The sequence below is a fragment of the Castanea sativa genome, chromosome 11 (assembly GCF_040712315.1).
Source record: "Castanea sativa cultivar Marrone di Chiusa Pesio chromosome 11, ASM4071231v1".
Lineage (NCBI taxonomy): Eukaryota > Viridiplantae > Streptophyta > Magnoliopsida > Fagales > Fagaceae > Castanea > Castanea sativa.
The window spans coordinates 5,592,439-5,605,958 of record NC_134023.1 but is presented as its reverse complement, the minus strand read 5'-3'; the positions used below and the strand labels follow the sequence as shown (position 1 = coordinate 5,605,958).

At 33.5% G+C, this 13,520-nt stretch overlaps 1 long non-coding RNA gene and 1 pseudogene across 1 annotated transcript; both read left to right on the top strand.

The window, feature by feature from the left end:
- The first annotated feature begins 1,653 nt into the window (after nucleotides 1-1,653).
- Nucleotides 1,654-4,791, top strand: LOC142617802 (uncharacterized). The gene is made up of 3 exons (XR_012841052.1): nucleotides 1,654-1,671; nucleotides 2,209-2,306; nucleotides 4,773-4,791. It is a non-coding gene; the product is annotated as an uncharacterized LOC142617802 (long non-coding RNA).
- Nucleotides 4,792-4,797: 6 nt separating this feature from the next.
- LOC142617801 (TMV resistance protein N-like) lies at nucleotides 4,798-13,029 on the top strand (annotated as a pseudogene).
- Nucleotides 13,030-13,520: the final 491 nt, after the last annotated feature.

The window sequence follows — 13,520 nt, the reverse complement described above, 5'->3', positions numbered from 1 at the left end:
TGAAGTGTCAGTAAAAGACATCTTGGGACCTTAAATCAATTGTTGATTGATCAAAAAGATAAGAAAATTGTAGAGAGTAATCCAACATGCATAACGTTCCAATCTCTAAAACTCGCATCAGATGCTTCAATTTCGTTCAGAAACGAATTCTTATGTAAAGTTCCAATCTATTGTTGTAAGAACTTTCTCTCTGCTGTATTTAAAGCGCACTTTTATATTTTACTCTCTTTTCTTCAATTGTTCCCACAATATATAATGCCAAAAGAAGTGATGAAGGGAGTTTTTTTATTATTAAAAATTACACATGAATGTAACAGGGAATCCATTCAAACCCTTCTAAAGATGAACGTAAAATGCCAATGGCCGGAGAGAGAGGCGGACCTTGTGGGTGCCGGAGAATTGAAGGATGGGACCAACAGCAGAGGGACCAACCTTGTTCTCCCTGTAGTACTAAACTCTTCTAAAGATTTTCTTTCCAAGAATTTTAATATAAAAAGAAAAAAAAGTTGAATCACAAAGAGTTTAATGTAAAGCATTAATATTATAGCTAAGCAATGTAATTCATTTGGTAGCACCCATTTCCATTCAATCTCATTGCAGAAAAGTCCAATAATCATTCAAGAAGTGAGCAACTAGCACAGATACGTAACACAAATAAGAATTCAGAGTATTTGAACCCATTTTTTGAAAGTCCATGAACAACAATCAAGAAATCCAATGACTTAAAGAGTATTTGAACCTATGTTTCCAAATTCTAGCAACCTTCCTTCCAATTGACTGAGGTCTCCTCACCACATTCCAAGTACTCCTAACACTCAAGAGTCATTGAAAGACACATAATTTTACAGAAATCTGTCATACCTAAGCTTTGAAGAGAGAGAGAGAGAGAGAGAGAGAAAGGGAGAGGGATAAAAACAAAGTAATGTGACTGTAACTTCTATTAATTTACACGGTACTTAATTTCTGAAATATCAAGTACCATTGAGACAAACGCTAATGCACCAATTTTTCCTTTTACCTCCTTATAGTTACCACCTAGTCCTGTGCTATGATCTAGGACAGATTCTTCCATTAATAACGACTCTAAACCAAAATAGGCTCCACCACTATAAACTCTCACTTGGCCCATCAAAGGGTAGAGAGCTGAGAGTTTTTGGACATGAAAATCTACTTAAACAAAACTAATATCTTTTCCTAAAAATAAAAATTATATTATTGATGAAAAAATTTAAAATAAATGTCATGATTTAAAAAAAAAAAAAAAAAAGGAAAAGTAGGGGAGTTGGATAATTTGGGCATATTTTATTAGTTGTTCATTTTCACTTGAATTGATTCTAAATGTTTGTGAGATATTATTGTTAAATACCAGTAGTGTAGCCCATCATGGGGTGTGAAGATGTGGATACCAAGCATAGTATATGTTTGACTTTTGAGTAATTGAAAGCTTATTAGTCCTTTAGAAAAACCACACCAGATCAGCTAAAATCATGTTTGTATATTCAGAAAAAAGAAAAAAGAAAAAAAAGGGAGGATATGTTTGTAGCTTCCCAATGACAATTATATCAACGTTGACAATTTCTCAATCCCACCATAGTTTTCCTCTTCATTCGACTGTTTCTCTGTCTCTTCATCTCATTGACCTTGACAACGTGATCCATCTGCATCCTCAAGGTCCTCTCTCTTCTCTTATTCAGTAGTCTCTTTTTATATTATATTATTAAATTTATATTTGGTTTGTGTTCAATTTTTGTTTGAGTGATGGGCAAACAGTGGAAAAGAGGGAGAAAAGTAAAATTTATTTCTGGGTTTTTTGTGTTTTCCTGTTTTCTAACTGAATTTTTCCTCTTGTAGAAGTTGTGAGATTGTCAAAATACAAAATGTCTCCCTTAACTATTAAAAAATAAAAAATAAAATGGTGTTTGGGTAGCAGTAGATTCTTTCTTTATTTTTGTGAGGAAATCATAATTTTTAGAGATAGTTTTTTTTTAGACTTAATTTAATTCCAAACTTTCAATTCTATTTCTATATAAAAATTATAATTGATAAAGAGGCATAGTTGTTAGTTTGAATTGGTAAAAATACATTGTGTAATTGATGTCAAAAAGAGCGCTTTCTATGAATGTCCTTTTATTTTTTTTATAAAATAAATTTGATAACTTCCAGTCTTACTTTTGAGTTTAAAATAATTTTCATTTGCTTTTTTGCCAGCTGTTTGAAGAATAATCAGTCTGAGATTGAAGGGAAAAAGGAAAGTTGTTTCAAGCAGCTTTTGAGCATTACCACCACTGCTGCAAGTCCTCAATTCTGTAAGTTTTCATTCTAGTGCTGTTTTTGTTCCTTTTGGTCAGTGTACAAAAAAAATGTTTATTCATATGAATCATTGTTATTCTCTCAGAGCATTTATATTTTTTAAATAATACAAAGAATATATTTTAGGAATTGAGTTTGTCTGGCTGAACCCATGAGTTCCTAACTTAAAACTTCCTTCTTGTTGATGCAACTCTCTGATGCACAACCAAACCTTTTGGACTGCAGTGCTTTGCATATGAATACTGCCATTAGTAAAAATAATTGTTTGCTTATATGCATTAAATTTAACCCAATGCATATAATGTCTATACCTGGTCGATTTGTTTTCCGACTTTCTGCCTACTTCCACAAACTATTTAGTTCATGGGTTTATTCATTTCTTCACACCATGGACCTAGACCCAACTATTTGATAGTTTGATTGATGGGCCAAGAATCCAATTTTGCCAGGCCTAACCCATGTATTACTATAGTTTCAATTTAGCATACTTTCCTTCTGTTTATGCACACCATGGGAAAAATGATCTTGGGCAAGTACTAAGCAAGATCAATAGTGAACTTAGAAAGCCCTTTATAGGCATAGCTCATGGTGCAAATCCATTAGCAAAGTCATAATTTTTTTATAACACAATAGAAATCCACTGAATTTTAAGACTACATTTTCAATCTGATGATATCATAAATAGTGCAAAAGGCATGTTCAATTTGTGAAAGCACAATCAGGCTGTTTAGAGAGAAATCCCTTATTATATATGTGCATGCTTGCATGTGACTATGTCTCTTTGTTTCCATAACCCAATGCCTAATCTTAAAAATTAAGATGCAATTACATAATATAACACCTTCCAATTGAAATGTGTTGGGATACCATTTAACCCAAAAGCATAAACTTATGAGTTTGGACCTAACTATGTTATATTAATTATTCGCTCTTGTTTTTATTATTCAATATGAGGCTTTACTCACACATTTATACATAACATAATGAATAAAAACAGTAGTTGGTTTCAGAAAAAGAAATGCCCAAGGCAGAGGATGTGAATGGACATTGAATCTGGTGTTGTTTCAGGAGGTTCTTGAGTTTTACATTACTCTTCTGCTGTAATTTCAGACCTACTTTTCTACTGCTACCTCTTTTCCTCAATTCAAGTATAATTTTCCTCCTCAAGAGAGCTTTTCTCGCTAAATTTTTTTCTTCAAACTAAGCACACACTTTTTTTCTGACAAATCATTCGAGCCTCTCTTCTCCTTGACAACGTGATCCACATCCTCAAGGTTCTCTCCCTTCTTTTATACAATGCTTGTGAATTCTCTGTTTATTTATTTTTATTATAAATATATTTAGTTTGAGTTCAATTTCCACTTGGATGATGATAAAGCAAAGGAAAGATGGAAGAACATAAAAGTTGTTTATGGGTGTTTGCATTTTTTCCCTTTAGTTTTATATTTGAATTTCTCCTTTTATACCAACTGTTTTAAACGAATTATTTGTTTTGACATTTTATTTATTAATAATACTTTAATTTTATAATCTTTATAATACTTCAACCTCCATTGCGAGACACCAAATCATCCTATGTAACAAGCCAATGAATAAATTTTCACTTAAGATCTTAGTGAGATCGACTCTGACAAAAGAATACTGAATGAAATTACTTGATGCTTATACATTTATTTGTTATACAGGCAGAAAGGTATATGTTTCTAGTAAGAGATAATGTCATCCATTCACGGTTAAACTCTAGTGACTATTATTACTTATTTGACCACTTTAATGTAACAAAAAACACAATAAAAATGAGTCCATACTTATTCTACTCTTATACCAAATATTAAATTACAAACATTTTTCTCTTAATATTTTTATTATTATGTTACAGCTAATTGTTGGCATGTTAGGGAATCATTTAATGCTATGTGTTTTTTGTTTTTAGAGAGAATAATGCATTGTCTTTAATTAAAAAGGTAAAATAAAGGGAAAGTTGAGAAATTTATTTATTGATTTTAAAAAAGAGGACTACCTTATGGGACTACTAGAGGGCCAAGAATTTGGAAAAAGATGGAGTATTCTTCTTGGGAAAACTAAAAGGATGCATGATTTTAGCTGTGATTGGTCAATGGTGTGAGGATTGCAATGAGTGCATCCATTGACATGGGGAAGGGCTCATCTTGAATATAAAGATCAAGAGGTTTGATACTTAGAAAAATTTTATTAAAAGCACAAAGTTTATTTTGTAGTGATAAATGCAATTATATAATTTTAAGTTTCCAACGTCAATCCTTGGATGTAAAGGGCACTAGCATGCCTACTTTGTTTAAAAAGGAAAAAAGAGTTGTTGAATTGACTGAATATAGAGGATGTATTCCTCCCCATCAAATCGTTCTCTTCTTCTAATTTTTTTTTTCCTTTAATTTCTCTTTTAAATTTAATTAAATGTACTTTTTTCTTAATCTTTATTGTAGTTCAAGAGTTGTCAATATATTTTTAATGGCTGCCATTAGCACTCAAACTGCCTCATCTTCGTCATCATTTTCTTCTTCAACGCCACAATGGAAATACGATGTCTTTCTTAGCTTTAGAGGTGAGGACACACGCAATAAATTTACCGACCATCTATATGTTGCCTTAAAACAAAGGGGCATTTTGACCTTTAGAGATGAGGAAAAACTTGAGATAGGAAAATCTATTTCACCAGAGCTTTTGAAATCAATAGAAAAATCAAGGTTTGCAATTGTCATTCTTTCAATAAACTATGCATCTTCTACATGGTGTTTGGATGAACTTGTAAAGATCATTGGGTGCATGAAAGAGATGAAAATGACGGTTGTACCAATTTTTTATGATGTGGATCCATCTACTGTACGAAAACAAATGGGTACTTTTGCCCAAGCCTTTGCTAAACATGAAGAACATTTCAAGGACTATAGAGAAGGTGCAAGCATGGAGAATTGCTTTGAGAGAAGTAGCCAATCTCAAAGGATGGCATGTACTAGATAGGTAATCCTATTTGACATTTCATTCTTTCAAATATTCACATAACACCCACCTCATATGTAGCATTTGAACCTTATCTAGACCTAAATACATGTATTTAGTTCTTTCAAATTTTGTCTTGAGCCAATTAATTTTCAATCAAAATAATAGAAAATTGAATTTCTATCTTTTTTTAAACATATTTATTGTGGTTTACACTAACCATATATTTTTTTCTCTTCATCGTAGGCCTGAGTCACAAACTATCCAGAACATTGTTGGAGAATTATGGCATAAATTAAGCCATGAATTCTCTGATAATACTGAAAAGCTCGTAGGAATAATTTCCCGAGGGGAGAAATTGGAGTCATGTTTGGATTTAGGGTGAAACGATGTTCGCATGGTAGGGATTTGGGGGATGGGAGGAATAGGTAAAACAACTCTTGCTAGAGTTGTTTTTCGTATGGTTTCAAATAAGTTTGAAAGTTGTTGTTTTCTTGCTAATGTTAGGGGAGTTTGTGAAAAAGATGGTTTAGTTCGATTACAACAACAACTCATTCTTCAAATTTTGAATGAAAATATGAGTGTACAAGATGTTAATGATGGAGTTTTTGTGATCAAGAATAAGTTATGTCATAAAAGAATTCTTTTCGTTCTTGATGATGTAGATCAATTAGATCAATTAAACAAGTTAGCAAGGAGTCATTTTTGGTTTGGTTTAGGTAGTAGAGTTATCATAACAACAAGAGATAAGCATTTGCTACAGACCCTGGGAGTAGATGAAATATACGAGTCTAATGGATTGACTCATGATGAATCTCTTCGTCTTCTGAGTTTGAAAGCTTTTAAAAAAGATCATGCTCCCAAAGATCATCTAAAGTTGTCCAAATATTTTGTATATTATGCTAATGGGCTTCCTTTAGCTATTGAGATTTTGGGTTCATTTTTGTTTGGTAGAAATATTGATCAATGGAAAAGTACATTAAATAGGCTAAAACAGTTTCCTGAAAATGATATTCTCCAAGTACTTAGAATAAGTTTTGATGGACTATATGAAACAAAGAAGGAAATATTCCTAAATATTGCCTGTTTCTTTAATCATAAGGAGAAAAATGATGTAGTAGAAATAGTAGATTATCTTGATCTTTTTCAAATGTTGGATTGGGGGTTCTTTTTGATAAATCTCTTGTTAAATACTGTGGTCATACCTTGTGGATGCATGATTTGCTTCAAGAAATGGGCAAGAACATAGTTTATAAGGAGTGTCCTAAAGAGCCGAGAAAGCGTGGAAAGCTATGGTTGTTTAAGGACATTAATGATGTACTAACAAAAAATACGGTAAGCAATTATTTAGAAAACTTGAGCATGTACCCTATTATATTATTCAAGGTGAAAACTTAGACACAGTACTTTTGGTTCAATATATTAGTTTCCCAAATCAAATTCACTTGATAGCGCTGACAATAAAATACAATGTTACCATTTTCAAAGATAATTAAATTCATCTCAACTATGGGTTTGAATTTTATTGGGGGAACCTAATGAATTGCACCAAGATATTGTATCTAAGTTTTACTCTATTTAAAAGAGTAAACTTAGACTGGCTTTAGTAATCTTACATTTTGTAATTAACTAATATGTGCTCTTCATGATTGTTAGGGAACAAAGGCAAATCAAGGCATAGTAATAAAGTTGCATAAACAAAGAGAGGCATATTGGAATCCTGAATGCTTTTCAAAAGCTCATGATCTCAAATTGCTCATTCTTGATAATGTTCACCTTTTGCATGAGCCCAAATATCTTCCTAATGCCTTGAGGTTTCTTGATTGGAGTGGATACCCTGCAAAATATTTTCCATCAAGTTTCCAACAAAAGGTAATTTAAGTACCTTATACAACTTTATTTTTTATGTTTCATTAAATGGTAAGTTTTTATGGAAGCTAATTTTTTTATTTTTTCCCTTTTTGATTTTTTACAGTCTTTTGATAGTTTGAAATTCATTCAATTGAAGAAATCACTAAAATTGATTGAAACCCTTGATTTCAACAAAATCCTAAATCTTGAGAAATTGGTTCTTGAGGATTGTATAAATTTACGTTCTTTGCACCCATCAATTGGAGTTCGTAAAAAACTCTCTTTTCTTAATCTAAAAGGTTGCAAAAACCTCCGAAGTCTTCCAAGCAAGTTTGAAATGGAGTCTGTTGAGGTCCTTATTTTTTCTGGTTGCTCAAATTTAAAAAGAATTCCTGAGTTTGGTGAAAATATGGAAAGTGGATCAAGACTTTACTTGGATGGTACTGCTATTACAAAATTACCTACATCAATTGGGAACTGAACATGCCTTGCTTCATTGAATGTAAAACATTGCAAAAATCTCATTTCTCTTCCTAGTACCGTTTTTAATATGAAGTGGCTTAAAAATCTCAATCTTTCCGGATGCTCAAAACTACTAGAAAACTTGGTGACTGAGAAAAGTGTAGAGGAGGTTGATGTGAGTGGAACTGCTACCGGACTTATGCCTTATTATAATGCTCTTTTTCAAACTCTTAAAAAACTTGCTTCAGTCAATTTAAGCAGAGAAGTCTCAATCGCATGGGCTTGTTATCGACTTCTTTATCGGGTTTGTGTTCTTTGACCAGACTGGATCTAAGTTATTGCAATCTCAATGCAATCCCCAATGATATTTGCTACTTATTCTCATTAAAATATTTATTTCTAAGTGGAAATAATTTTAGTTGCCTTCCGGAAAGCATCACTCAACTATCTATTCTAAAAAGCTTGGAGGTGGACAATTGCACGAGTCTTCGATCTTGGCCAAAGCTTTCATTAAATATTTTTTATATTTCGGGATATGGTTGTACCTTGCTAGAAACACTACCAGATCTATTTCAAACAAATTCTTTATTTGGGAGAGGCCTTTTCCTTTCAAATTGCAGTGAAGTGGCTGTGAATCAAGACTTCATTGACATGTTTTTCACAATGATAATACAGTCTCTTCAGCTCCCTCTCTCTTGCTCTGTTCTAAATAACATACATGGGTTTCGGGGATACTTTTTTTACTACAGTTATGGCATTGTTTTTGTGTAATGAGTGGATGGGGATTGCTGTATGAGTCGATGTTTTTCGTAATGATAATAAATTCCAAGGTGGTTTAGGCATCAAAGTATTAGGGCTAAAGTTAGTATACAAGAACCTTATTCTCTTTTGTGTAATGAGTGGATGGGGATTGTTGTATGCGTTGTATTTTGTTCTTATTCACATAACCAAATCCTCAAAGACTGTTCACTAAGCTGTCGTTTGATAGCCAATGGAAAAGAAATGTGTGTAGCACCAAACACTGGAGAAATTGTTCCTTTATCAGATCACATTTGGCTAATCTATTTGCTTCCTCAATTCTACGGGAAGAATGACATAAAAGCATTGTGGGAATGTAATGCAAATGGATTCAGTCAGATTAGAATTAAAATTGAAACCCAGAGTCAGGGCTTTAGGGAGGAATTAACCGCAATCATGGTAAAGAAATGTGGGTTGCGAATGGTATGCATGAAAGACATCAAAGATCTTAACCGAACTATGGTTGAGAGAAGCAATAAAAACATCACTCTTTATGAGGGCTTAGATGTTGCCCATCATAATTTTGACAATTTAATGGCAGTGGCAGCAATGTTACAAAGCTAAGCGAACCCATGATGACTGTGATGGGGCTGGAAGCTCTAATTACGAACCTCACCCGAAAAGGATTGAAAGGCTCACAGAATTTATGGCCCAGGGTAACTCTAACTGTGAGGAGTCAAGTGAGTACAAGGAATGTGCTGAGGAGCTAGGTGATTGGCAAGAATCTAGTGAAAGTGACCTTGAAGGTTAATCAACTTTTTTCTCTGTAAGTCACTGTCTTTCTTCTTAATTCAAGTTTTGTTGGTTGCTACAATATCTTTTTCTTGTGTACAAATATTAATGGATTTTCCACCATATGTTTGATTAGAGTTGTCAATGAGACTCCTAGCAATTGGACTAGGATGAGCAAAGAATTGCAACAAAAAGCTTCTTCTTGTTGTTTTAGAAGCAGAAGAAATAATCTGCTTGAAAACTGGAAAGCTTTTGTTGCCAAATGTACTCGTTTATTGTTCTATTTCATTTTTTTTCTTCCGTTTCAATTTTTCATTAATCATAGAAACTTCACAAAGTGAAACACACACACACTGAATCAGAGCATGGAATTGGAAGCAAAATGTGTGGAGAGGAGAGAGAAATTTAAGAGTGAGGTCTTGCAGAGTTCCCTCTCCTTTGCTTGACAAAATGCCCTCATGGGTTGACTTGGGCCCAGACTTACACCTCATCATCATAGTGACGCTTGTGCAGAGGCATGGGTGAGACCTTAATAATATTTTAATCTCATTTAAAAGTGACATATCTTTTAGTAAATTAGATTTTTTTATTCTTTTCTTTATTTTGTTTCCACCTGATTTCTTTTTTTCCGACATTTAGGAATTTAATAAAATACATGTAATGTCAATCTTGAATGGAAAGGCTGGTATTTGCCTATCACTTGCATTGCCCAGTTGATTTGTAATATAAATAGTTAAACTCCTTTCATATGTAACACTGCTCATTAATATAAATAGTTTAAACTCCTTCCACACTAATTTCAAATCAAAACCAAGCCAAACTATCCATTGTCATTTCACATATTTGTCTTTTTAGTAATTAGACTCATGCAGGAAGACAAGTTCGAAAATTGGAGAAGGTAAACCTGCTCTACTTGTTATCTTTGTTCATGCATTATGTCTAGAGTATAAGTTGTCACATTTTCGTTGTTGTTTTGTCATTTTAGCCTGATGATATACATTTCATATTCAATTGATAATACACCATTACAACTACCTTCATAGACATCCAAGTATGTATATATATATATATATAGAGAGAGAGAGAGAGAGAGAGAGAGAGAGAGAGAGAGAGAGAGAGTTCCTTTTTATTGGATGTCTCCAAAGGCAAAGGGATGTCAAATGAAATTGTTTAGGTTCTCTACATGTTGTGGCATATGTGCTAGTCTTTTAGGTGGAATTCTGAATTAGGTTGAAAGCTCTATTGCCAAAATGATTCTTAGAGGATTTTACAAATTCCTGTTTTTGTTAATGACAAGCTCATTAGGCATCATTCCAAATCTAGGGCTTATATGGTTGAAAAAGGATACTGGTTGTTGCATACTAGGAATTATCAAAATCAAGCTGGCAGGTCCTTTATTAATCTTACTGGCACAACCATAAGTGAAGACCCTGAAAATGATTGTCAAAACTATAGGTTGCAATTACCTTCTAAAATGATTGTCATTCTTTGGAGAATTTTATTGAATTTTCTTCTTGTAAGGGCAGAATTGAGAGAGCATCTGAGTACTTAGTCCTTTTAGTCAAAGATACTGAAAGACCATTTTTTTTTTTTACTTTTCATCTAGAGAAACCTGGTTTTGGGACTGAGTTTTGGGGATCTTAAAGTACTGATTATAGTATTTTTTTCTCCATTTTATGGTCCATTTGGACTTATAGGAACAAGACAACTGTGAAGTTTCTCTGCCACTAATGTGGTCTTGTATTGTAAAAGTTTGGTTTCAATGTGCAGGGTAACTAACAGTTCAAAAAACAAAGAAAAGCCTTGATAGCTGCAGGATAAGCAAGTGTAGAAAGAGTGTCCCAATTGGCAACCAATCCTGTTGGACTCAAGCTGCAAGGGTAGGAGAAATAAATACAGGGGATCCAAGCTTCTTCTGAAAAAATAGAGAAGGTGCATGTCCATGGTTGGTTGTTTCAGATGAGCTTTTTCTTCCTTTTTACATCCTTTTGTGGACATTGACAAAATAAACAAGACACTGCCACAAATAGAAATTTCCACAGATTTTCAAGAATAATTTCCATTAATTGTATGTGCATGCATTCAAGTCAAATACATATTATACATGAGCAGAAGCTGTTTGTAGATATTGCATTCCCCTTTGAATCTCCTAGGTCCTAACACCAAGCAAGGTGACATTGTACCTTTTCACTGCTTGTAAAATGAATGCTATTCACATATAAATTGATAGGCATCACACCTAGAAGTGATCCCATTGCTATAATATCAAAAGAGGATCATAAATAACATAAAAATAAATAAATAAACACACAAATTTTAAGCAAAAGAATCTATTATTGATCTAGAAGCTCCAGGAAAGCCTCCCCTTAATAAAATGACATGCCATTCATCCTCTAACTTCAAACTATTCAAAATGACAACCTCCCCTTAATAAAATGTGAAGGTCTTTGTATTTAATAAATCAAAAAAAAATTTTAAAAGGAAAAATAATCAGAAATAGGGATCATGAGAATGGCACATATCAACTAAACGACAAAAATAAATATTCCAGCTTTTCGGATGTTCCACATTGGCTATTACATAGCATCTTCTAGTTTGTCCAAGTCTTACTTCATAGCATCTTCAAGCTTTGAGATTTCCCTCTATTAGAAATCTTAGAATTTGCAAGCAGGTGGCAGAGTTGGGCAATAGAGAGGCTGTGGTGAAGGACATTAAACAGTTTACAAATGTTTGGGTTTGACAGGTGTATGGATGTCCGTGCAGAGTCTTGATCCCTAGCAACCCTTGCCCCTAAGTTCTTTACGAACATTAGCTTGGATAACAGACAGTGAACTATGAATCTTATACTCTTTTCTTCTTGTGCTTTTGGTTCCTTCATTTCAATGTATGAAAAAAGAATGGCAAGACAAAGCACTTCGTCGGTGTTTTAAAAGCAAATCATGTGCCATTGAAAGCAATTAAACATTGAAACTGGAAGCTTTCACTGCCAATGGTATATAGATTTATTGTTCTATCCCATGTTCTTTCTCACATTTGGAACTAGGCTTCCGGGTTGTCCTTATTTAGAATTCCGTAAGTACAAGCTCATTAGTAAAGGCATGACACATTGACGGGTAGTTCAAAATGAATAAACTAGAATTCTAGTTATATATTTCTTTGTTGTCCTTTCCATATAGTATGGTTTTCTTTATGTTTAAGTGTGCAAAGGGGTTTTATTTGTCTGGAACTGTTAAAAGACTTCTTCTTTTTTGTCCATTAGAGCTGATTTCATTCAGCCTACTCAATTCAGGCATGGATCAATAGTTGGCAGAAGGATATCAGGGGAAATTTAAAGAACTTAAAGTACTTCTAGGTGTCGTTTGTCTTTAAATTATGGTCTATTTGAACTTGTAGGAACAAGGCAAGGGAGATCCTTTCCCTGCCACTAATGTGGTCATGCATGGTAAAAGTTTTATTTCTATGTGCAAGGTAGCTAACCGTTAAGAACTAAAGGAAAGCCTCAACAGTAGCAAAATAAGCAAAGTCCAGACCTTTATAGAGTCTTCCAACTGGCAACCAATCCTGCTGGAAGAGAGCTGCAAGGGTAGAAGAACGAAATGGAGGGGATTCATTCAGTTTTGATTGTAAAAATAGAGATGGGTCCATTGCCTGATTGTTTGAGCTGGACTATAGGGGCTGGAATAGAAGTGACAGAGAGGTGGCAGATCGAGCTGATGAAGGACATTCAGATGTTTAGGAATTAGGAACCAGTTGACAGATGTTTTGGGTTTGGAGAGGAGGCCACATCTTCTGACAACCATTGCTCCTTACTGCTTTATGAACTTTACCTTTGATAGCACACAGTGGACTCCTAATCTTGCACATTTTTATTCTAGTGCTGTTTTTATTCCTTTGTGTCAATGTATTGTGGCCCAAATCTATTACCAAAGTCTTAAAAAAATTTAAGATTAAAATAGATTCCACAGAATTCTAAGATTACATTTTATGTTGTTTTCATGTGTTTGGGCAACACATTGGATTAATTGTAATGATCATGTCAACTTTAGTAGTATAATATATTGGGGTTTGTCATGAAGTATCAAGTTGCAACTTATATTCAGAGTATATGACCAAAACTGTAACTTTTCTTTCTGGTACTAGCAACAACAACACTGCTAATTGCTTTTGTTACAAATTCTAGTTGACTGGTAAGATTTTGATTACACTGTGATGAGTATTTGGTCAATAACTTTGGTGACCTTTCTATAAAGGTACTTGAAAGTTTTCTCTTAATTACATATTTGAATTTGCTCCAATACTCATGATATGAATTATGGAGGTAACTTTCTACTTAAAATGGATTTTTGGTCATTTGCTTATCATCATCATCATGTACATATATAATTGTTGAC